The 23,189-nt window shown below is 41.4% G+C and overlaps 1 long non-coding RNA gene across 1 annotated transcript; it reads left to right on the forward strand.

The window, feature by feature from the left end:
• Window positions 1-1,349: 1,349 nt before the first annotated feature.
• Window positions 1,350-7,310, forward strand: LOC119433875 (uncharacterized). The gene is made up of 3 exons (XR_005188478.2): window positions 1,350-1,477; window positions 3,063-3,172; window positions 5,514-7,310. It is a non-coding gene; the product is annotated as an uncharacterized LOC119433875 (long non-coding RNA).
• The last annotated feature ends 15,879 nt before the right edge of the window (window positions 7,311-23,189 follow it).

A 23,189-nucleotide genomic window follows, 5' to 3' on the forward strand; every position in this document is an offset into this window, starting at 1 on the left:
CTATCACTTGATGTCTCCTAGCCATACGCTTCTAGCCTATGTGAAGACGCTGCGTTATAAAAATATGTCAGAAATTTCAAAATTTCGAAGCCTTGCCAGGGCGGATCCAGTGTAGCCTCATCAACGAATGGTGTGCGTGCGTGTGTGTGTGCGTGCGTGTGTGTGTGTGTGTGTGTGTGTGTGTGTGTGTGTGTGTGTGTGTGTGTGTGGGTGTGGGTGTGGGTGTGTGTGTGTGTTTGTGTGTGTGCGTGCGTGCGTGCGTGCGTGCGTGCGTGCGTGCGTGCGTGTGTGTGTGTGTGTGTGTGTGTGTGTGTGTGTGTGTGTGTGTGTGTGTGTGTGTGTGTGTGTGTGTGTGTGTGTGTGTGTGTGTGTGTGTGTGTGTGTGTGTGTGTGTGTGTGTGTGTGTGTGTGTGTGTGTGTGTGTGTGTGTGTGTGTGTGTGTGTGTGTGTGTGTGTGTGTGTGTGTGTGTGTGTGTGTGTGTGTGTGAGAAGGAGTGGGGGAGGCTTAGCAAAACACAGAGTGAACACTCAATTTTCTTAGCGCGGAAGTTGCCGGCAGTACTCGGAAAACGCTAGCGGCAATTGCGCGCTTGACTGTGCCAGTCGTCGGATCGGGCCTCTGTGGCAACGTGTGGAGTGCCAGGCGTGCTACAGAAGCGTTACAACATATTCTGGCGATAAATGGTAACTGTTAGCTGAATAGCTTCCAAATTTTTACCAAAACTACGTTCACGTACGGGCCGATAAATAACACTTAGAGGAGCACTAATGGTTTTTCGAATACATTTTTTCGATCATTTGACGACATGAATGTAATCGCCCAACAATCGTAAGCCGATCAGTGTCCTTTCAAACGGCACAAAGAAAATTACAGCTGTGTACGTAGTCGCATAATTTCCTGCTGTAAAAATGATTGATTAGAACGAATTAAACCAAAGAGAAGGAAGCATTGCGTCGATAGAGTATACCAAATTGCTTGTAGCGTAATCAACATATATATGTGCTCCCCAAATGAAGCGCGCGGAAACCAATTCTTCATAGGTTTCACTATGCACGTTTTGAAGCACGCACGTCAGCCGATTCAAATCTAGCGCGACATCAACGGCATGCTGTGACTTGCAGCTCTAAGAGCAAGTTAAAAATAAAAGATATGTGGTTGAAAAAACAGCTGTGCAATAAAATTGTTTAAAGTTGAAAATATATAAACATGAGAAAATATGAGGTAGCATTATTTTATTAGTGCAGTACAGTCAGTACAGTGGCATGTAGGTGCTCTGTGGAGTGGCGCAGTTGGCGCCACATGGAACGGTTTCGCTTCGCGCTGAAACATGCTTGAACTTTCGGCGGCGGTTCGTTCGTGGTTTGCATGTGGATTGTGATGCGAGTAAGTTGGTTCTTTATTCTATGTGCGAGTTCTCGAATGGAGAACTTTGGATCGTGTTTGCAAGAACGGCAGCAACAACAGCGCTTTATTTCAGTGAGTGCTTTTATTTTATGACTAAAGAGTTTCACGATTTCAACGGCAGTTAACGTTTCGGATTGTTGTGTTCATGCAGTTATTTACGCAACCTGTTTGAGATTGCAGGTTTTTTTTTTTTTTTTTTTTTTTTTTCTTTTTTTTTTTTAAGGCTTGTTAGCAGCATTTTGTAATGCCTTTTTGGAACGTGACTGTGGTACTGGCTTTGAGTCTACTTGATATGCGGTGGTCGATCACCAGCCATGTGATGTTAAACCGTTGCAATAGTATTCTATTAAAACGTGACCGCGTAACCAGCACTCGCAGGCTGCGGTTACTGACGAAAAATAAGCGTAAGCACAAACATTTCGCATGAAAGTCGTCTGAGCACCTTACGTTGTCTTTGCAAATTGAGAGAAAAAAAAAAAAATCCTGCTAATGGCTTTACATTTAGCTCATGGAAGTGTATCCACACCAATATCAGACATGGAGGCAATGCAAATAAAGTCCACGGCCGCCTACAGCTGAATTTTTTTTTTTTTTTTTTTTTCAGTGGTGCCAGTAAAGAGCAGAAGTTTGCGATGCCGGTTTCAATGGCAGCCACAAGGAACAAAATCCTCAGCAGCTCAGGCTGTAGCTTCACATAATAAAAGTGATGCATGAGACAGCAAACGATATTGTGAATATTGTAAGGTTTATTTGTATACTGAACATAAGTCCTTCAATATTTAATTAGCATTGCCATTTGTTGGGCGTGTTGGTGAACTGACTTTGAAAGCATATTTAGCACCAGCGGATAAGAACAGAAGGGAGACGACACCACAGGCGCTTCAATATGTTCCTTTCAAATGCCATGTATGTCCAACAGAGACAGCAAAGAGCACAGTGAGTGAACCAAATTGAAATGTAAACAGACCCAGGGAAAGGCTCTCGAAGTTTCTAATAAGACGAATGATAAAGAAATGGTGAACATGATGCTGCCTTGAGAGACATGGCTGGCGTAAGCAATGTTGTTGAATCTCGGCTAGGGCCAGACCAAATATTTCAGGTTCGTCGATCTAAGTGTCATATTATCTTGCAACGTGAATGCATAGTGAACATCGTTTCATAAAGCTCATAGTATCAAGCACACCAAACGGCTTTGGCTTTTCGGTTGGACATTACACATACTTTCATGAAAAAAAGCAGTAGTTCAAAAATCTGTGAGACACTGCTGTTCTGAGTGCAAAAAATTATGTTTATACATTAGCTAAATGCAACAACAAGTTTAACAAATTTAGTACTGTGTGGCTCTTTTCAATGTTCCAGTGTGAAATGTAAAATGCTTATCTAGAAATCATGGTGAACTTTAAATTATTCTTGCGTGCATTGGTTCAGTTGAATGCACATAATTGATTTTTAAAATTTTGTTTAAGGTACCTTAACTTTCAATTGGTTGTTATTCTATTTTTACTTATAGTTCATGTGCAGCACTAACCCATGTGGCTGCGAAGACAGCTGTGTTGTTTGCAGTATTATGTCACAGGGTAGTGTTTAATGGAAGTCAGTCGAATTGTTTGTTCCATTTTTGTTGTTCTGAGCATACGAATCTCTCTCTTTCTTTCAGAGCACCTATCTGCACTTGGAGGTTGCACTTGAAACTGTGCTAATGGTAGTCCCGTGCCCTTTCTCACTTCAGGAGAATTTGAAGGCGAGTCATTGAATGTGAGCTTGAAGGTATTTAGTGGGAGGGGGGGGGGGGGGGGGGTTCATTTGGCTGCACAGAAAGGCAATCACAGTTTTTTTTTTCGTTTTGTTTTTCGACATGAACAGGGCTAATGCAAGGTGCGTTTTCTTTGTTGAATAGTGAGCTATCACATTTGCACTGTTCCTTTCAAATTGTCATTCCAGTTTAAGTAGTCATGTGCACTACCTGCATGAGTTGATCAGTGTTGTCTGAATTTCAGAGGCTGCTAGGAACGACCCAGCTTGAGCCAATGTGCTGTCACACTCTTCTACCAAAACAGTGGCAGCATGGCTGGCAAAACTGGTGCTTGAGCATCCTGTGCGACTCAGAGATAAATGTGGTACATATTATGACCTTAATTACACAGAATTCTTACTGTGTTTTTTTTTTACATATATAAAAGTGAACAATACTTGCATTTATTGGTAGAGAGTCTTCTAGCTTTTTGATTTAATTATAAATACGCCTGAACTCTACCTTCCCAAATTGCAATGTTCTCTCTTGAGCTGTTGTTAAATGCTGTGTCAGCTTCAGGAAAGGAACTTTTCTGTTGTGCTACTTGTCAGTAAGGAAAATGGCCTCTCTCTTTTCAAATTTTTCATATCCAACATGAATTTGATATCCAAGCAACAATGATGGGGTTGTTGGTCATTGTGCTAATGAGAGCACCTTTTTTTTTTTTTTTTTTCCTGAAGAGTATGTTGCAAGATGTTTGTCTTGTTTTTATACCAATAATGGATAGCTGTCAACCCAGTAAATATGCTATGGAGCCTCAATCCCTTGTTCAGTAATACAGTATTATTACAATTAATGCATTACCTTTTAGTGTGACAAGTAGGGGATATTCGGTAAGTGTCCACCTAGCGAACTGTCCATTTCGGCCACTGTGGATTCTCTGGAGCTGTACCAGTGAGGAGGGGGAAAAGACTTGCTGGGGCCATGTGCCTCCTCTTCGCTGGTGCCCCAGCCCTAGTCAATCAGCACTTCAGCAGCAGCCAAAATGGACAGTCCACTAACTGGAGAATACTCCCCCCCCCCCCCCCCCCCCAAATTCAAAACATACACCAAGTGTAGTATGGCTTTGGACATGAAACAGAAGTAGTTTATTCATGCCATCGAAACCCGCCGTGGTTGCTCAGTTGCTATGGTGTTGGGCTGCTGAGCACGAGGTCGCGGGATCGAATCCCGGCCACGGCGGCCGCATTTCGATGGGGGCGAAATGCGAAAACACCCGTGTACTTAGATTTAGGTGCACGTTAAAGAACCCCAGGTGGTCCAAATTTCCGGAGTCCCCCACTACGGCGTGCCTCATAATCAGAACTGGTTTTGGCACGTAAAACCCCATAATTTAATTTTTTTTTTTTGAAACTTGATGTGGCAGTCACATGGTACCAAACATAAGACACGCACACACACTATGCCCATGCTGCTGAGAGCTGAGACCATTCAACACTCAGGGTCAGTTTGAAATCTTTTAGTGAAATGGTCATTGTATGACCATCAACTACTGCACTGAGCCAACTGGCTTGTGCTTGAGTAGTTTGTGGAACCACATGAGCGCCAACCGGTTTTGGAAATGTGGATAGTCTCCTGCTTCACATCTATAATAGTGCTGCACTTGGTGCATACTTTAAACTATTTGCATAAAATGTGATGTAATATTTATTAGTGCTGCTCAAGGAATTAATTGAAGCTCCATGTCTCAATTGTCCTTCCCGGCAAACCAGACAATGTCACAATCACGATCTGACACCGTACTTTGCACATACTTATCTTTTCAAACACTTGTCTTTTCCCTGAATCATTAACCAATGGAATGCACTGCCTTCAAATGTTTTTCCGGAACGTGGCTTCCCTGACTTCGAAAAACACATGCATCTTTTCGTGTAAACTACATTGTTGTTATTACCATACTATATTATGTCAACGCATTATGTAAGTTGTGTTTGGTTTACCCTTGTGTACATAAAACTGTCAATACATAGCTATGTAAATTTTTCTACACATGTATATTTAATCATCTTTGTTAGTGTATGCTTGATTTTCAGTAGCAATGTTTATAACCTGTTGTATAACTTGTTCATTTCTTTCACTATGTTCCCTTTTTTGCTTGGTCTTCGGACTGCCGTATGTAATAAATAAATAAATAAATAAATTGTGTGGTTGGCAGCTACCTAAAAAAAGCAAAAAAGTGGGACACACAATTTTGGTGTCTGTACTCTAATTTTTCCTAGGTGCACTGCTTGCTTTTAAAAACGAGTAATAATTTTGATGTGCAGTTTGGTTTACACTTTTGATGTCTTTTTTTTTTTTTTTTTTCAACTGGTGCAGAATAGCTGAAACCATTGAGCCCACCAATCTCTGTGTAAACAGCTGCATCTTTCCCTGACATGGCACCAAGAAGGAAGTTCCATACCCGTGATCTCATCGTCCAACTTTCTGCTTGGGAGTCCCAGTTGCGAATAGAAGAATGCAACCAAGTATTCCAGGGTGAAAATCAAGCGTATCTAGTTAGAAGAAATGGTGGGCCAGCTGATCAAAACATAGCTCCAGGGCCCACAGCGAGCTCTTTGCGGTAGGCCAGCTACAGTTCAGTTGTAATACCAATCAGTAAATTTTGAAAGCACCACAAATCAGTTGTGTGTGTGTGTGCATTGTGAGAAATTGTTCTATAAGCTAATGTGAAGAGTAGTGTAGCTTTTGCGGCCATTATTTAGGCAAATTAAGTCTGTTAACATTGGTTACTAGAAAGATTTATTCAAAAGGAGAGCATTGTGAATGCAACTTTGCTGTCTTTTAAGCTTACAATTCTTTCCAAGACTTAGCAATGTTTGCTTTGTCTCAAAATTAAGTGTGATACATGCAGAGGTGCTCTCAAAAAATGCTCATCAGTCTCTGTACATATTTAAGAACATTTTATTTACGACTTTAACTAAGACAATCTTATTTTTGTTGCATTGATAATGAAGATACCTAAGTTCTTTGTAAACAAGTGTCATTTACTAAGGACTGACTGTGTTAGTCATATTCATGGCAACCATGCATACTCCATCACATTTATATTTATTTAATTAACTGCATTTTTACTGTTTCCTTAAGTATCGATGAGCCATTATGGAAGGTTGTGTCTGTGTAGAGACAGGATACAGCCTTTCTGCATGCTGTTAATTTTACCTTGCTTAACATGCACTCTTACACATTGTTGCACTCGTTTCTGCTACCATTAGTAGTTTATGCAACCATTTAACGTGTAGTTAAACTGAGGCAATAGTGTTATTGATTGGCTGTATTTGGTTGTGTAAATTGGATATGTGGCTTTTGCATATGAATCCATGCGTTTTCATGCCAGTGAAAATCTGCTGGCACATAAAATGCACATGCAGTGCAATCTACTCATGGTCTGTGCAACAACGAAAATAAAATAGTACATTTGTTGCAGTATTTCAGTTAGACATGCTTATTAAGTGCACACTGCTACGACCAATATGCATGGTATAGTATGCCAGTACTAATCCATTAGTGTCACAATCAGTGGTCCTTCAGACTTTGTAAAAGTAGAACAATTTGCAGGCATGGTGTTCTAACGTTGAGAGTGGCTGAACAAAATGAGTGGACTGCAATTTACTGTCTGCACTCTTGTGTGTGCTTAGGCTGAACTGCAACACCTGTTTCAGCTGTATCTTAAATTCTTTTTAAATAATGGGGCATAATAAAAATTGCTTTTCCTGCCATACGTGTGTAGCGGCAGATGTCAGAATTTTTACGAAAGTCTTCAATTATGTTTCATAACAACTTTGCCGCACATTATTAAAGTTGGTGAGTGCTGACGCCCTGTGCTCACTAAAAATCCTTCTACTAGCATGAGCTTAGGCAAATTTCTTGGCACAATCTGCCATGGGGTACATAGCTGTTCCACAGACTGTTTTCTTGCAGTTTAAAAATTAGCGTAGCTTGCACTGGATGCGCAATGCTAAAGAGACAGTGGAGCTGATTGGCATCTAGGTAGTCCTGGCTTTTGGGCTAGGATAAGCGCTACCAGGTCATCCCCAGCATTTTCCGTAATTGATTGATTATTGATTGATTGTCGATTAGCCATTGATTGGCTATCGCTACTTGTTAGGCTAAGCACTACCAAGTCATCCCCAGCATTTTCCTAAATTTATTGATTATTCATCAATTATTGATTAGCTATTGATTGGCCATCGATTGGCTATCGGTGACTGACTAAGCTTAAGTAGTCCCAACCATGCTTAGCTAGCATGGGAAAACCTCCAACAACTGGCGGGAACTTCGCAACGAAGCGGAAATTGGACATATGTACGGGCGTCAACGACGGTGCTGACGGGCCGGTGGAGATGGAGTCACGCTTTTATGTTATCAGTGCGGAAGCGATAAGCGCTTTGCCCACAGAGACAGAGTGCAGTCTCTGTGGCGACTCTGTGACTTTTGACACAGAGGAGCAAGAATACCGCCTTGCCGTCAAGCTTCTTGTCATTTGTGAAAACTGCGGCGATGTTTCCGAGTGGAGCTCGCCGCGCATGACAAACAGCAAAACGGTCAGCCCCTTCCTAGTGAATATTCTCGGCGCTCATGCGATGGTTAGCACTGGAAATTGACAAACAGCGATGAACGACGTTTTTGCTGCAATGAATATCTTGCACCGTGGCTTTTATAACAAAACGTGGCAAGGCTATCTCAAGCAGAAACTGGCGCCGGCGTCGTCATCTGCTGCCCAAAAGCTTATGGGTGCAAGTCATTGTATAATGACTTGAAACTTGCGAACTCCGGGAATATAGCGGTATCCTACAATGGGGGGGGGGGGGGGGCTCGTCGATGACGCGCGGCTATTCGTCGCACATCGGAGTCGGCACGGTCCCAGCAAGACCCAAAACCATAATGAATGCTTGCATTCCATGATTTGGACATTGGCACGTAAGGAACAACATGCCTCGCTTTTTGCTGTTGATGCTGCTGTGGCTGAGGCAGTAGTGAAATTTAATTCGGGGAACGAAAGAGCTTCATCTGCCTACTCCAGGAGCTTCGTTTGAAGGGTTACCGAACAGCATGAAAATGGCCGAGAAAGATAACCGATGAGCAGCAGCATCGGCCCGCAAACGTGCATCTGCAGAAAATCTGCAACAAACCTTCAAAAAACACCATTTGGGTAGCTGTAGGCAGATAGATTACATCCCTGGTGGCTACTGACCATTTAGATATGTGGATAGATTTAGATACTTTTTGTTATATTTGAATAAAAATGAGCTTGTCTGTTTTTTTTTTTTTTCTTTTTGCACATTCTCGAAACATGAATTTTTGAATCTTTGCATCCTTCCAGGAGCGATTTCGCAGTAATCGGGGCACCTAGAATTGTAATTTTTGTTGCAGTACTGAGCTACATGAATAATGCACACAATGGTAGGAGCAGATTTTTGTATCTCAGTTTTAATAATTTTTTATTGTCCGTACATTAAACAGCCACTTTGAACCCATTTTGAACAGAAAGCTTTGATGTGCTGTATAATTGTTAATAATTGTTATACTAAAAAAAATCAGCAGCATATCCATGAGGTGAATGATGGTGAGGCGGGCGAAGCTCCGGAGGTTATGGGTGATACCGTTAATCCTCCGAGAAGTTCGCCCGATAAAATCATCATGCAAACACGTGAGGTACAGTGAAGAAAACTTTTATTGAGATTTCAAGTTACCTTTATAAATTACGCACTTGTGGTCGGAGAAGTGCACAGCTAGGGGTTCGAGTACCGGTTTAAGGGGAATGTTAGCAAACACGATGTCTATGCACGACCCCCGCACGGTAGTAGGTGCAAGGTGGTCTAGGGAGATGCACCTGAGCGAGTATCTGATGGCCATGTGCTGAACGAGCCAATCGTTGGTGGAGCGGCAGCTTCTCGAGCTCGCACCACGGGATCCTGCCGACGAGCACGAGCCGCAGCGGCCATCCGCGCCCGCCGCTGCGCATCGTCCATGCTCCACCAATGATCCGACACGTACGGCGACGATCCAAGAAATGAGAGAGGCGCTCGCTCCCCGCGCATCCCCGTGCAGCCCGCGCAGCAGCCAATCGGAGAGCAGCGGCACTTCCAGCGCCATCTAGTGTCGATTCACACAAGCACCATATTGCACACAATTCTATTGGACCAACGCCATCTAGGAAATGAGACGAGAAATGGTGATGACGACACAGATTGTGTACAGCGCCATCTAGAATATCGTCCCTGAACTGCAGTTTGTATGTACTTCTATGAGACAGCGCCATCTATTGCATTATACGGGAGATACTGCCGTTTACTGCCGGGAGATACGCCGGACAACGGAGACGTGACAAGGTTAGACTAAGAGGAGCTACGCCCCTAAAACTGTTCCTATAATTGTGAAGCTTATGGTTCCTAGTATCCAGCTATGTGCCTAAAGCAAGATTTTGATGAGTAGTTTTTGCTCCATTGTTCCCATAAACAATGCTAATTGATTTTAATTAACTTTAGAACTAATTGGCATATTTTAAAAACAATTATATATTTGGCATCAGCATAAAAAAACTGAACAAGTCTGTGAAGTTTCATTAAATTTGGTGAAGGGGGTCTTAATGAAGGTCAGAATACCCACTTCTCCCCTTAAGCCAATTTAATTCTACCAGTCTTTTTCAAGTGGCTTAGAAAAAGTTATGCACCAGTAACTCTGCACTTTTTTTAGGCAAATTTCTTGCATAGTTTCTTGAAGAGCAAATCAAGCGAGCTGGCCTTACTGACTGATGCAAAAGGTGTTTATAAGTACTGCGCTTAAGGCAAAAGAGGTAGTTTTAGGCGTACATGTAGAATACTCAAGAGCCTTCTGCGTTGTTCACTATAATATACCTTTAGAAACGGAATGAGCAGTGTGGAATATGGTGTAATGCAAAAAAATGATTATTTTTTCATATCTAAAGCACCATTCTCCAATACGTTATTCATAACAGTTCGAACTCAAAAATTAAACCGATCTCATACATTGTGCACCAAGGAAGCACTCTCGAGCCACTGCTCCTTAATTATTGTTTATATTAATTATCTTTTCTTTAATTGTTTTTGATAACAATTAATGGGTTGCATAAGCTGACAATACTGCACCTTTCTTCAGGGGCAGAGATACTTACACTGATTAATTTAGCAAACATGGTGCTCCAGATTATTGCGAATTGGTGCAAAAAAAGCTGCCCAAGAATTAATGTGAAGAAAATGCAAGACATTAACCCGCCGTTGTTGCTCAGTGGCTATGGCGTTGAGGCTACTGAGCGCGAGGTCGCGGGATCGAATCCCGGCCATGGCAGCGGCATTTCGATGGGGGCGAAATGCAAAAACACCCGTGCACTTAGGTTTAGGTGCACGTTAAGAACCCCAGGTGGTCGAATTTATTCCGGTGTCCCCCACTAGGGCGTGCCTCATAATCAGACCGTGGTTTTGGCACGTAAAACCCCATTATTACTTTAAAATGCAAGACATTGTTTTTCACACTAAGCATAAAGCTTTAAATCTTGAAAACATGCTGTGTATAAATAACGAAGTTCAAATTTTTAAGTGAGGTGAAAATACTAGGGTAATATTTCAGGAAAGTTTACTTTGGAGTGAACATATTGAGCTCCCTTGTAATGAGCTTATTTAATAGAGTCATAGGACTATTACTCAAGCATCGACAGATCTTGTCCACTACTGTACAACACACTGTTTCTGTCTACGTTAAATTGTTGCCACCTAATATGGGCAACAACTTCTTAACAGAACATCAATAAATTGGAAGTATGCCATAACACGTGATTCATGCTGTAGCTAATATATTTTCTAGAGAGCACAGCTCTAATTATTTTATTAAATACAAAATGATGTCCATAGAGTTTATGTAATTGTCTCGTTTGACATGTGCATACAGATCCACATTATTAACACAATATAGTAGCTACTTGGACCTCATTAACCTGATTCATTGCAAACTCGTATATAATATGTCACAGGCCTTTGCATAGAACACTTTTGTCTATCTTAATGGCCATCAATCAGTGTTGTATTGCATTGCTGCTACTTCGTTAAACACCTTTTCTTCCATTGCATTGAACCTGGAAACTACATCTGCATGTTCCTTTGTCATTCATTTCTTGTCAAAGGAAAGCCATAGATGATTCTTTCTTTTTTACTCTTTCACTGTGCAAGTTGAATGATTATGATGTGGCATTTTCCATTTTGTATTTTGTTATGAACTTGTCTTGTAGTTATTTTCTTGTAGAGCCTTTACTAATCTTTAACATGTTTCTTACTTTTTGTATTTGGTCTACATGTCTCTTTCTAGTTGTATTCATTGTAAATCAGACCTTATGCTTTCTTGCTATCCACTGTTTTGTTTTTTGTAACTACTAAACGAAACATTTTTTCATCATTTTTCATGTTCCCAATGCAGTGCTCAGATTTTTGTGTCAAGCTGCCTCATGCATCTGCCAGTGATATGTGCCAGTGTTCAACACTGCCGAATAGTTCCATAGGGGCTGGGCTTTGTCATGCTGCAGTTTTTGTAGCTTTCTCCTGTTACCTTCTTTCTCTATGCAATATAAATAACATTTTGATTGCTTCATTGAAAGAAAAAATAATGTCATATTTATTAACAAAATATATGAAAAAATGTACCTAAGCGATAAGCTTCAGCACATTATAATAAACAAATTATGTGTAAAAAGTGAGTCCTTCAGGCACATTGAATGGAAATGAGTGCAGAAATGTAGGCCCATCATTATATATAGCTTCAAAACACTAATAACGAGAAGACGTGTTGAAAAACTAAGGATAAAATGAACACAAAGCTATTTATATTCAGGGCAGCTTTTTTCAAGTTGCTCTAAAAAAATGCAAGCTAGCTGCTTTGAGAGAGGAAAAAAATTGATAAGATAAAGGGAAAGAAAGTGTACCATATCGCATGTTTTTGTAGGTAGGGAAAGAAATTTACTTTCACTGAACAAATGCATTCAAGTCCCAACAACTTCTTCTCATAAGCACAAAAGAGTGCAGTGTAATGCCCATCATGTAATGAAGAGCTCAGAATAATTAATAATGTTTATGACATTGTTACTGCTGGAAATACAGCAGACTGTTAGAAACTTATAGAAATACAGTGAACTTTGGATGAACAAGGCTTTCCTCCTGTGATTCAGTTAAACAGCTCTACTATACTGCCCTATTAGATCACAGTTGCAAGCTGCATTTGAAATGGCGATGGCGCATTGCACACATCAGAAGTTAGTCCTCGTGTAATGTTGACAGTCAGTAATTTAGTCTGTCATCACAAAATGCCATTGTGAGCAGAAAAAGATCTCGTCACTAGGTAGGGTTAATTCAAACTCGTGGCTTTTTCATTGTGATTCTGGTGTTCTAACCACTGCACCATGGCAGTTTTTCTTTATTGACAAACTTTGGCATGCAACACTGTTTACAGGCTCTGAACAAGATTAGCATGCTATGATTAAATTGGCAGCTGTTGTTGGCTAACTACCAGTGGTTGAAATATTGGCATTTATGCAGTGGCCAAATCTTGGAACCCACCTAAGCACACACATCTGCACACAGCCATCAGAGTTCACTGTATGAGGCCCAGGAGCATAACAAGATCACAAGGCATGCCATTTTTACCAACTACCAAAAGACGACAAATTCCACGTGAATATATTGACACCCTTTTTTTTTTTTTTTTTTTTTTTTTAGAATCTTTTGTCAAATACCCTCCAAAATATGCCCCATCACTGCAGTCTTGCTTCTGCACCACGGCAGTTCTAGTGATGTGATGAAATACTAGGGGGATGTTATGCAGCTAAACAAACATGTGGAAAAGCAATTAGATGCAGTACTTTGCATGTGATTTGCAATGGACCACAGCCTGGCATTGCAAGCATTGGAACATTATGCACTACAGTGAAAAGGCAGATGTGATGAGATGTGCCACTTTGTGCATGCTTCATTGAGGACTAGAGTCTGGCATTGCAAGCACTTTAATGCTGTATGCACGAGAGTGAATAGATAACTTTTGTTAATGCAGCCAGGCTCTTCACGTGACGAATAGTAAAACTGGAACATGTATCGGAGGAAATTTCAGTGAATTAGCGGTCTCTACATAATGTAATATAGTGTCAACATATTGTAACTGACATAATTAATTTAATTTATTTATGCATTTAAATTCATTACGAAGTGCTGTATAAATGCATTTATCAGTGGAAGTAGCGAAAGCATGGGTTTTCCTCTGCTGTCACCTTAACATCTCGTTCGTTCTCATAAACAAATATTTTTTCTTTTCTTTTTTTTTTGCACACACTGTACTTTTTTTTTACTTTCTTTGTTTATTGTGTACATGTCTTATTCCTGATATATTCTTTCATAAGATTGGTATTATATATAGTTAAATAATCGTGGATGGATGGAAAAACTTTATTGAGCGAGCGAATTTGGACCCTTCAAGGGTCCAGGGCCACCAAACAGCCCTCACATTACGTGCATGTGTCCAGGTCATGTAGGGCCATGGCACTGGAACTCCGGTTCATGCAGCAAAGTAGGGTGTCCTGGTCCTCCCATTCCTCCCATGTTTCAATGGCAGGCTGTCCCTGTGGGGGAGCATCGGCAGGGCAGCCGGGCAGGATGCGGTCTAAGGTGGCGTGCAACTCTCCACAGAGAGTGCACTCTGGGGAAACGGGGCAGGAGTGGGATAGAAGCTGAGGGGTGGGAAGAGTCCGGGTCTGGAGTCGCCTGCAGAGGATTTGTTGGGAGTGGGATAGTCGGGGGTGGGGAGAGGGGTAGAGTCAACAGGCAAGGCGTGCTTGTTGGGTAGGTTCAGAGAATGTGTGTGCCCGCTCCCTCGAGAAATCCCGGCTGGGGTCACCATTTGCCTGGCTGACAAGTCCTCGGGCTATGTTGTCGACGGCCTCATTTCCAGGATTGCCAAAGTGAGCCGGCACCCACACGAGCTCAATACGCCTATCAGAATTTAGGGCGCACATTCTCAATATTTGCCACGTGGAGGAATGGATCCATCCAAAGGCAGAGTTCAGAATGGCTGTTTTGAAGTCACTAACTATGTAAGCCACATTGAGTGATCACTAAGGCAATAGCAGCTTCCTCTGCTTCTTTCAGGGTACAGGGTGGTCTGTAATGTGGGTGAGTCGGGGGGCTGCTGGATGATAAGCCATAGCTACAGAACGGTCTGGGCCACACACGGCGTCCACCCAGCACACATCCTCTAAAGTGCCATATTCGTTATGGAGAGCTTTGGCTCGCATGACGCGGAAGGATTGATGGTGTTTTGGGTGGGCGTTCTTAGGGAGGGGTTTGATGATAAGCGCGACTCGCATGGTAGGAGGGAGAGAGATCAAATCTACAGCATGTGCGGGTATGGGAATTTTGAGAGTCCAGTATGGGTGCCATACTTTTTCCGTGCCAGCCAAGCAAAGGTACTGTGTTTTTCGCTGTGCCTCTACAAGTTCTTGTATAGTGTTGTGTATTCCTAATTCTAAGAGCCTCTCTGTGCTAGTGTTCTTTGGTAGTTTGAGCGCTGCTTTGATAGCCATGCAAATTAAAGCATTGATTTTATCTTTGTCTGCACAGGAGAAGTTCAGTAAGGAGAGGCGTAGAGAATGCGACTGAGCATAAAGCCATGCAGCACCTTGAGATTGTATGCTTCATCTAAACTTGCTCGTGAGTTTGAAATTTTTCTAAGAAAATGGATGATGGAGTAAGTGGACTGTTTTAGTGCTTTCAGGGTTGCGTTGTTTTTTCCCATGTCCTGTAACTACAGGCCAAGAATGCGGAGGGTGGGTGTTTGTGGCATGGGAGTGTCATGCAGATAAATCGTGATGGGGGCGATAAGGACACACCGCGGCCGGAGTATGAGGAGTGCTGACTTTGTGGGGGAGCATTCAAGGTCAGTGCTTGCCGCGTGGGTAGCTATAGCTGTGGCTGCTTCTTGAAGTGTCAATTCTATGTCGCCATCCTTGCAATGTGGTCCTTGCAAACCGTTATAACATCTGCGTAAAGAGCCTTTGCCAGGGGAATGAGGGTAATATTGAAGAGGCATGGAGATAACACTGCCCCTTGCAGGGTGCCAATGTTATCAAGGGTGAAGGAGGGGGTCTGTATACATCTATATGCAGGGAGAGGCAGTGCGTCCGTTTAGGAAGGCTCAAATATAGTTATAGGTCTTAGGTTTTAACTGCAGCTCTTGGATGCTCTGCAGGATGGCACTGTACGTAACCTTGTCAAATGCTTTAGTGAGGTCTACTGCCAGGATTGCTCTGGTGTGGTGTAACATGTCATTGAGGATGGCATGTGAAATCTGTAGTAGGGCATCCTGTGCCGAGAGATGGGCTTGAAATCCTACCATGCTATGGGGATCGATATAATCCATGGGATTCTATCTGTTGCGTGGGATGGATAAGGATGAAATGCTCAAACGGTTTGCCCAGGCACGAAGTCAGAAAGATGGAACGGAGATTTTGGGCATTAATGGGCTTATTGGGTTTAGGGATGAAAATTATTTTTCCATGCTTCCACTCAGCAGGTCAGGTAGCTCCCCCGTTTCCCAGCACTCATTGAAGTACTCAGTAAGAAGGCAAATAGAACAGTCATCTAGGCTTCTGAGCATGACATTGGTGATTTCGTCATCACCAGGAGTTGAGTTTCTGAGCTTAATGAGGACTGCTCTGACTTCAACCTCCGTAATGGGGATGTTGAGGGAGGGTTGATCGGGGCCTATGTAGTCGGGATATGATAGCGTTTGGCCCACAGTGGTATAAGTTGATTGAAGTTGGCCTAAGAGTGCTTGCTGATTATATTGATTTTGATGGGTAAGCCTTTTGAGTTTAAGTCGGGTTTGTTTTTTAGTTTGAGTGGGGTCTATCATATGTCGAAGAAGATGCCAGGCTCTGGAGGTGTAAAGATTACCTCGCAGTCTGTTACATATTTGGTGCCAATTTGATTTACTAAGGGCGGCACTGTGCTAATAATAATAATAATAATAATAATAATAATAATAATAAGCAAATATTTTTTTTGCACAGACTATCTTTTTTACTTTCTTTGTTTATTGTGTATGTGTCTTATTCCTGATATATTCTTTCATAAAATTGGTATTATGGTCAAATTAATGAATAATATTGCTTATTGCCACTTCATCTGAATGAAAGCCTAATTAAACTCAACATGATTTCAGTGCATTTCAAGTTTCATTTATAAGCTTTGCAACAACTAAAGCCATTATGTGCACTGCAATATTGTCCTACATGGCTTATTTTTTACAGGTGACTGAAGGTTTTGATCTGGAGTGCCTTTGTGTAACTTTTCAGTATAGCAAACATGTTATCATTATTACAACACTTTGCCCTGCACGACTGGGTTATGAGCCAACATATGTGCAGGGTTCTTGCAGTTGAGTAATATCGCTATAATCCCACTTTTGAGCATTTCATTATTAACAGACCCCCTTAGCGCACAAAAAAAAAAAAATGTATATTCAGCAGAATCTTGCTTTTAGCCGTCCTGTCAAGTTATTTGTCCTCGTCTAGTTTGCGCCATAAATTTCTTTGAATTCAATATGCTGCTAATTTCAGAAATGGTCACACACCAGTGATACATGTGGTACTTGAATGCCCAGAAGCACGCCTCAGTGATATTATTGACAGTGATGTCTCCAGAGAACCTATGAAACCATCTGCTTATTGTGGTTGCATAACTATGCAGAAAAAATCTTTCCTAGTATGCATTGTGGATAATAGGCTACATTGCCTGTTTCAAGCATAAGGTCTGGAACTAAGAAACAAACAGATTCGAGCTGGCAGTTGAGGGAAAAAGTAGAAGTTTTGTGAAAGTGGCATATCAATCAAAAGATCATTGTTTTAACATGCAACTTTATCCCAGATTGATTGTCTCAAAAAATCTGCACAAGTTCTGAAAAGATACTCGCCAAATAAAGAATACCACATCCCAATTATCAGCTGGTGGTGCGGTTGTTATTGATCATTCAGATGATCCTCGGCATTTGAATGCACCTACTTTAACAGTGCCAGTATATACTATTGAAACAACACAGAAGCTGAAAGAAAGATATAAACTTGAAATTACGAGGAGGTAGTTGAACGGGGAAAGGTGCTTTAAACCAACGTTTCAACAAGCGGACTTGGCTTTGTCAAGGCAGCAATTGACTGACCAGTTGCTATGCTGACAAAGACAAGTCCACTTGTTGAAACTTTGGCTTAAAGAGACATTCCTTGTTCGACTACTCGTCAGTATATACTATTGTGTGTCTTAAATTAAATATCTTTTCTCAGCTCACCAGATAATAGTTTGATTTCGTGTGCAGGTGTTCTCTTTGCTCTTTCTCTTTCTCAGGGTGGTTTATTGCGCGATTTTGCTTCGTTCTGTAATAAAATAATTATTGAAGCTCTATGCTACTGAAAAGAGTTCTCCACTTGTTCAAATCATGCAGAGAACAAAAAAAATTAATGCAATGCTGCCGTACAGACATTAATTTCCATTTTAAAAGTACAAACAATTCATTTGACAGTGGCTATGTGTAGTTGCCACAGCCACAACACCGCGGAGGACTCCCTCCTGAGCAGTGCTTCGTCCTTCACAAAAATGGTGTCCGCAGACTTGCTCGTTTGGTATTTTTCCAAGCTTCTCTGTTACGCAAAAGGAACAAATAATTGGTGTTGAACATGCTTGGAAAAGTGCGGAAGGAGTGTGGTAAGCATGCATGAATTCTAATTAAGAAAACGGCTGCACTTACGAATGTCAGTGAGCACACCATTAACTATTGGATGTTACAAGAGGGATCAGGAGATGGCACCACCATCCTGTGCGATGTGCTGGCCCGAGTGCTCCTTCTGAACACTCCGATTCCACTGTCTCTGCAACCCTCCTTCTCCTCGGTATCTCAAAATACCTTGAAGTCACATGCCTTTTTGGTGTCAGAGCGATTATGGAATGAATTTTCTACCATTGCTATCACAACAACTGATTTCGCTGCGCAGTTGCTGTTGTTGCCGCCGCCTGTGCTGCAGCGCTGGCTGTTAGCAGACAGGGCGAGGAAGGGCACCTTTAAGACGTGTTCGACCCCCTGATTAGTCGAAGTAGCCTGTAGCTTCTACAGTGCTGCACGGAATTACTGAAACAGAGTACAGGGCCGTGATTTTGTAGAGATTCCTTCTCCGATGATATTCCTTTTCGCACTTTTCGCGCTTTGTCAGTAGTGGTCAGAGCGACGTCCCGCCCGCGTTATCAAAGCGATCAGCCGGCCGTGAACGGTGGATGATAAGAGTGGCATATAATAGAGCAGAAGGCATCGCTACAAAATTGCGGCCCAGGTACTGTTCGTTGTTTCACTGTGCAATTTCGTAGAGAACAGAGCTGACCGCCAGCACATCTGTAAAGGTAGTACAGATGGGGCTAAATATAGGCCACAATTCGTTATATGAGTGCCGTCTTTTGTGTGAGCTATTTGGAAAGACAGCAGAAAGACTATCAGAAAAGTACGGGAGAGTTCGCCTAGAAAGCTTCGATTTAAAATGAACAGTTAATACACTTTTGTAGAGCTAACCACTTTGGTACGCAGTGCTCCCATCTACACTAATACACCTTTAAGCTAATAGGCTAATACCGGCTATCAGTGTATCAGGTCTATTGTTTCATAATCCAATAAGATGAAACCAATGGAATTTCTCTATTGGAATTTTTCGTAGGGATAGCATAACATAATTTGAGTTCTCAAATAAGATATCTTTGTAGTTTGATATGATCAGTGGATTGCAGCATTTAGCTTTTTTGTCAACTTAAAACCTCCTTTAAAACTATTTTTTTTTTTTTTTTGCCTTGATGACTAATTTGTGACCCAGATTTCGCTTGTATATATTATATAGCATATATGAGAGACACCACATAGTGAAATGATAGATACGTCATTGAAGTGAGCTGCCGTGCTGTGTTCGTGCATGAGTAAGCTTCTTGAATTGTCAAAAATTTGTGTTCTATGATCCAGAGAGCATTACAAGCATTAAGGGTTCTTGTATTGGTGAACCAATTGGTCCAATTGTGTTCATTAAACCAATTGGAAATCCCAGTCGTTATATTTGACTGGGCTAATGGCTGCTGGTTATATCTATAAGAAATTATTAAGGCATGGCTACACTAGCGTAAAACACACACAGAATGCTGAAGGTGGCAGAAAGCGTGCTACGAAAGCAGGCGAGCTGCAAGATTTTTCTGCCACAGAGTAAGTTGGTTTTAGAGCTATTTTTTCAGCACGTCATTCACTGTTGATCTGGGAGACCAATGAGGAGTGGCCGATTCATTCATGAGGGCAAATCCCACGAGGAACTACCACCCTCTCTCAGCATCGCTTATCACAGCCGTAGTAATTCCACCTGAGAGCTTTGCCGATGTGTGCTTGCCACAGCGGCAAAGATGCCCACAGGTTTGGCCATGCCAATATTGCATGTTAAGCTGCAAGTGGCTTTCCATGCACGGCTTTTGGCTAGTATGGCTGTGCCTTTAGACTAACAGCCCATTTACAACGATGATGTCCTTTGGATAGCTTATGGACATCCATTGCCAGGACATGGATATTCTAGGGATATGTCGAATAACTCCTGCGGATGGTCCCTCACATGACCGTTTCGATGCCTTTTCTGTTTCCTTCGAACAACCCTTGCATGTTCGCGAGGGACATATGCCAGGGCCTTCTGCACAGTGTTTGCCATAATGTCTATTACAGTCGCAGCACACACTGTGTGACAGATGCAACAGGCAGAGCACCCATACATCAAGAAGAATTACATTTTATGTACATGTTACGCACACACACATGTGTGCAGAAGTGGAGCATACTCCTCATTCTTCTAGGCATTCCACCAAGTGCAGTTGGCTTATTGAACTAAATGAAGTTTTCAAAGTAAATTACGTCGGATAATTTGTGAAGTGCGACGTACATGAGCTACAGGCATAATAGCTTTGAATTTTAATCCGAATATGCGAGAAAACATCATTCTGTTACAAGGGAACTCAAACACAAAGCCCTCTTGGAGGACTAAATATTCATGTGTATGCCGAAAAAGGTCCATGTGCAATGTCCTTGGGACGTCCATAGTAGGATACTCAAAACAGGTCCGGGTGCAATATCCTGAGGACATCCGTGGCAGGATATATGAAACTGGATGTCTTATTTCTATTCGAAACAGTCCACGAATATTCAGACATGATTTGGATATCCTGCTGACTAAGTAATTTCACTGCGAGGCTGTTAGCTGTTGATAACCTTATAGGCTATTAATTTTTCTATTGGAATTTTCACTAGAAAAACTGTGCATATTACTAAACTCATGCCAGACCAAAACCATTGATGGTTGTAGGTGTCTTGGTGTTTTTCTTTACTTACATGTGGGAGCATCATATGTCAGACTATTGTACTTTAGCAAAACTAGCTAAATAAGAACAAACTGTTGTTTTCAGCTGCTGTATCTTAGAAAATGTCAAGTTATTATTGCATAACTCATGTTTCTGTTCGCACCTAAACCACGATTTAGTGCAATGAAATAGTGTCATATTACTGTATTTACACGATTGTAAGTCGACTCGAATGTAAGTCAACCCCCCCATATCACGTGTGTCAGGGAAAAAAAAGGCATTCCATAATGAAAATTTATTAGTAGCTGGCATGGTCACTCGACTACTTGTCTTCACTTGTGCTGTCGTCCTCACTAGTGCTGCCTTGCTGCAGTTGCCACTCCCGCGCCACCCCCGTTCAGATGCGTCGAAGTTGCAGCCCACCGCATAGTAACCACATTGTAGTGCGCCTGATATCTCGTTTCTCTCGCTTTTATTGCCGGTGCCATGTTTTGCTTTCGATTGTAAATCAACCCTCCCCTCCCCTACTGCACATTTTCATTCATATTTTAAAGATAGGTTGACTTACGATCGTGTAAATACGGTATATGTCCCCAAACATAACCTTGTAATACAAAATAAATTTATCCATCTCATTTTTAATGCACCATATGCAGCAGCAACCAATCGTTCAGTGAAACTGTAATCATTAAATTATGTAGCTTTTATAATGATCACAAAGGTATTATACTTAGGCTAGAAACCCAAAAGAATGTAAATAACATATATGCTGACGCAATTCTACGAGAAAAATAACATTAATTAACAAGATATAGTGAAGCTTGGAAAGTTAAGTACACACTCATTTAAATATAATTAAAGACTGTTTGCAGTACATGCTTTCATCTGCTAAATATGCATTGACTAGCTCACTTTGACCTCATTCTATTTACTGCGCTATACTGTACACAAAGGACAAAAAAAGAAACTGACACACATGTGCACGAACATTCAACTATTTATTATTTGCTAGCGCACATCAAATATATACCAGATAGGGTGACTAAAAGTCAATAGAAAACATGAACTGAAAAACGAAAATGAATGTAATCTACGAACATCTGATTTCACAATGACAAGTATGGCTTGATGTAACACTCGTCTATGAATTTAAAAGCTGTTTCTCCCAGCGCCACAGAAGGTGTGCTAACGTGGTTTCTCGAGTCATTTTTTAGTGTCAAATAAGCTGAAATTACGCATGCTTCTTAGAGCTGCAGCTGCTGTCAGATGTTTCTGTTACGTTGACGATATTCAAATTTGTTTTCCATATGACCAGTTCGCAGAGGTTACTGAAATAGAAAGTGTGGAAATGTTCACATGTGCACACCAAGGGCTGGAGTTTATGGTTGAAATGCCAGATAATAATAGCCTCCAATTCTTAGACATGAAGCTGACATTCAGTGCAACTCGCATTTGTTGGGAGTACAAAATGAGGAGTGAAAAAATGTCTGCTCTCTTACGATTCAGGGCATTGTAAGTTAGTTAAAAGAGCAAATGTTACCCCAAGCATGAACCAAACCCTCGGAAAATCACGTGACCATAGAATCAACGATAGTATGCAGCAACAGGTCACGAAGCTTGAGGACAGTGGTTATCCTACCACACTTAAAATGTACATCGCCGAAAAAGTTATGAGAGGCTTAGGTAACAAAAAGAAAGCAGCTGCAAAGGACGGTGAGCATAAGAAGAAAGTAACCGTGATCCCTTATATCCGCAAAATTTCACATGGCCTCAAAAAGATTGGAAAAAGGCACGGCGCAAAAGTGGTTTTTTCAGCTCCTTTAAAGATGAAAGGCCTATGCAAAAGAATAAATAATGCCATATAAAAATCAGCCAAATAAAAATGCAAAATAAAGCATGCGAACAGGTACTATTTGGAATGTGTCGACAGCGTTGTCTACAAGATCTCCTTCACGTGCGGAAAATCATACATAGGTCAGACAGGCCGATGTATATTAGGTTAAGAAAGCACAGGTATGTGACAGAAATGCTCCAGTGACCAGGACATTTGGCGGCACACTGTGCATGATGCGGCTGCAAGCCTATATCGTCAACGAAACCAAAGCTTTGGCTCGCTGCAGCTTTGAAAAAAACCACATGATACCTTAGAAGCTTATTTGATGCTAAAAAATGACTCCAGAAACCATGTTAGCACACCTTTGGTGGTTCTGGCAGAAACAGCTTTTAATCACATATTAGTGTTAGATCAAGCCATACTTGTCATTGTGAAATCATATGTGCATTGATTGCTTTCATTTCGTCTTTCATTTCATGGTTTCTATTGACTTTCAGTCACCCACCCTATCTTGTATATATTTGACGTGCGCTAGCAGATGATAAACAGTTGAAAGTTTGTGCACATGGGCGTCAGTTTCTTTTTTCTCCTTTGTGTAACAGTATAGCGCTGCGAACAGAACGATGTCATACCAACTAGCCCCAGTCAAAGCCCTATTCACTTTGACCTGTTCACAAGGAAGTGCTGCATAATTTGCCAGAAGTACAAAAAAAAAGAAAATATAAACATGTATTTATTTATTTATTTATTTATTTATTTATT

The sequence above is a fragment of the Dermacentor silvarum genome, chromosome 1 (genome assembly GCF_013339745.2).
Source record: "Dermacentor silvarum isolate Dsil-2018 chromosome 1, BIME_Dsil_1.4, whole genome shotgun sequence".
Lineage (NCBI taxonomy): Eukaryota > Metazoa > Arthropoda > Arachnida > Ixodida > Ixodidae > Dermacentor > Dermacentor silvarum.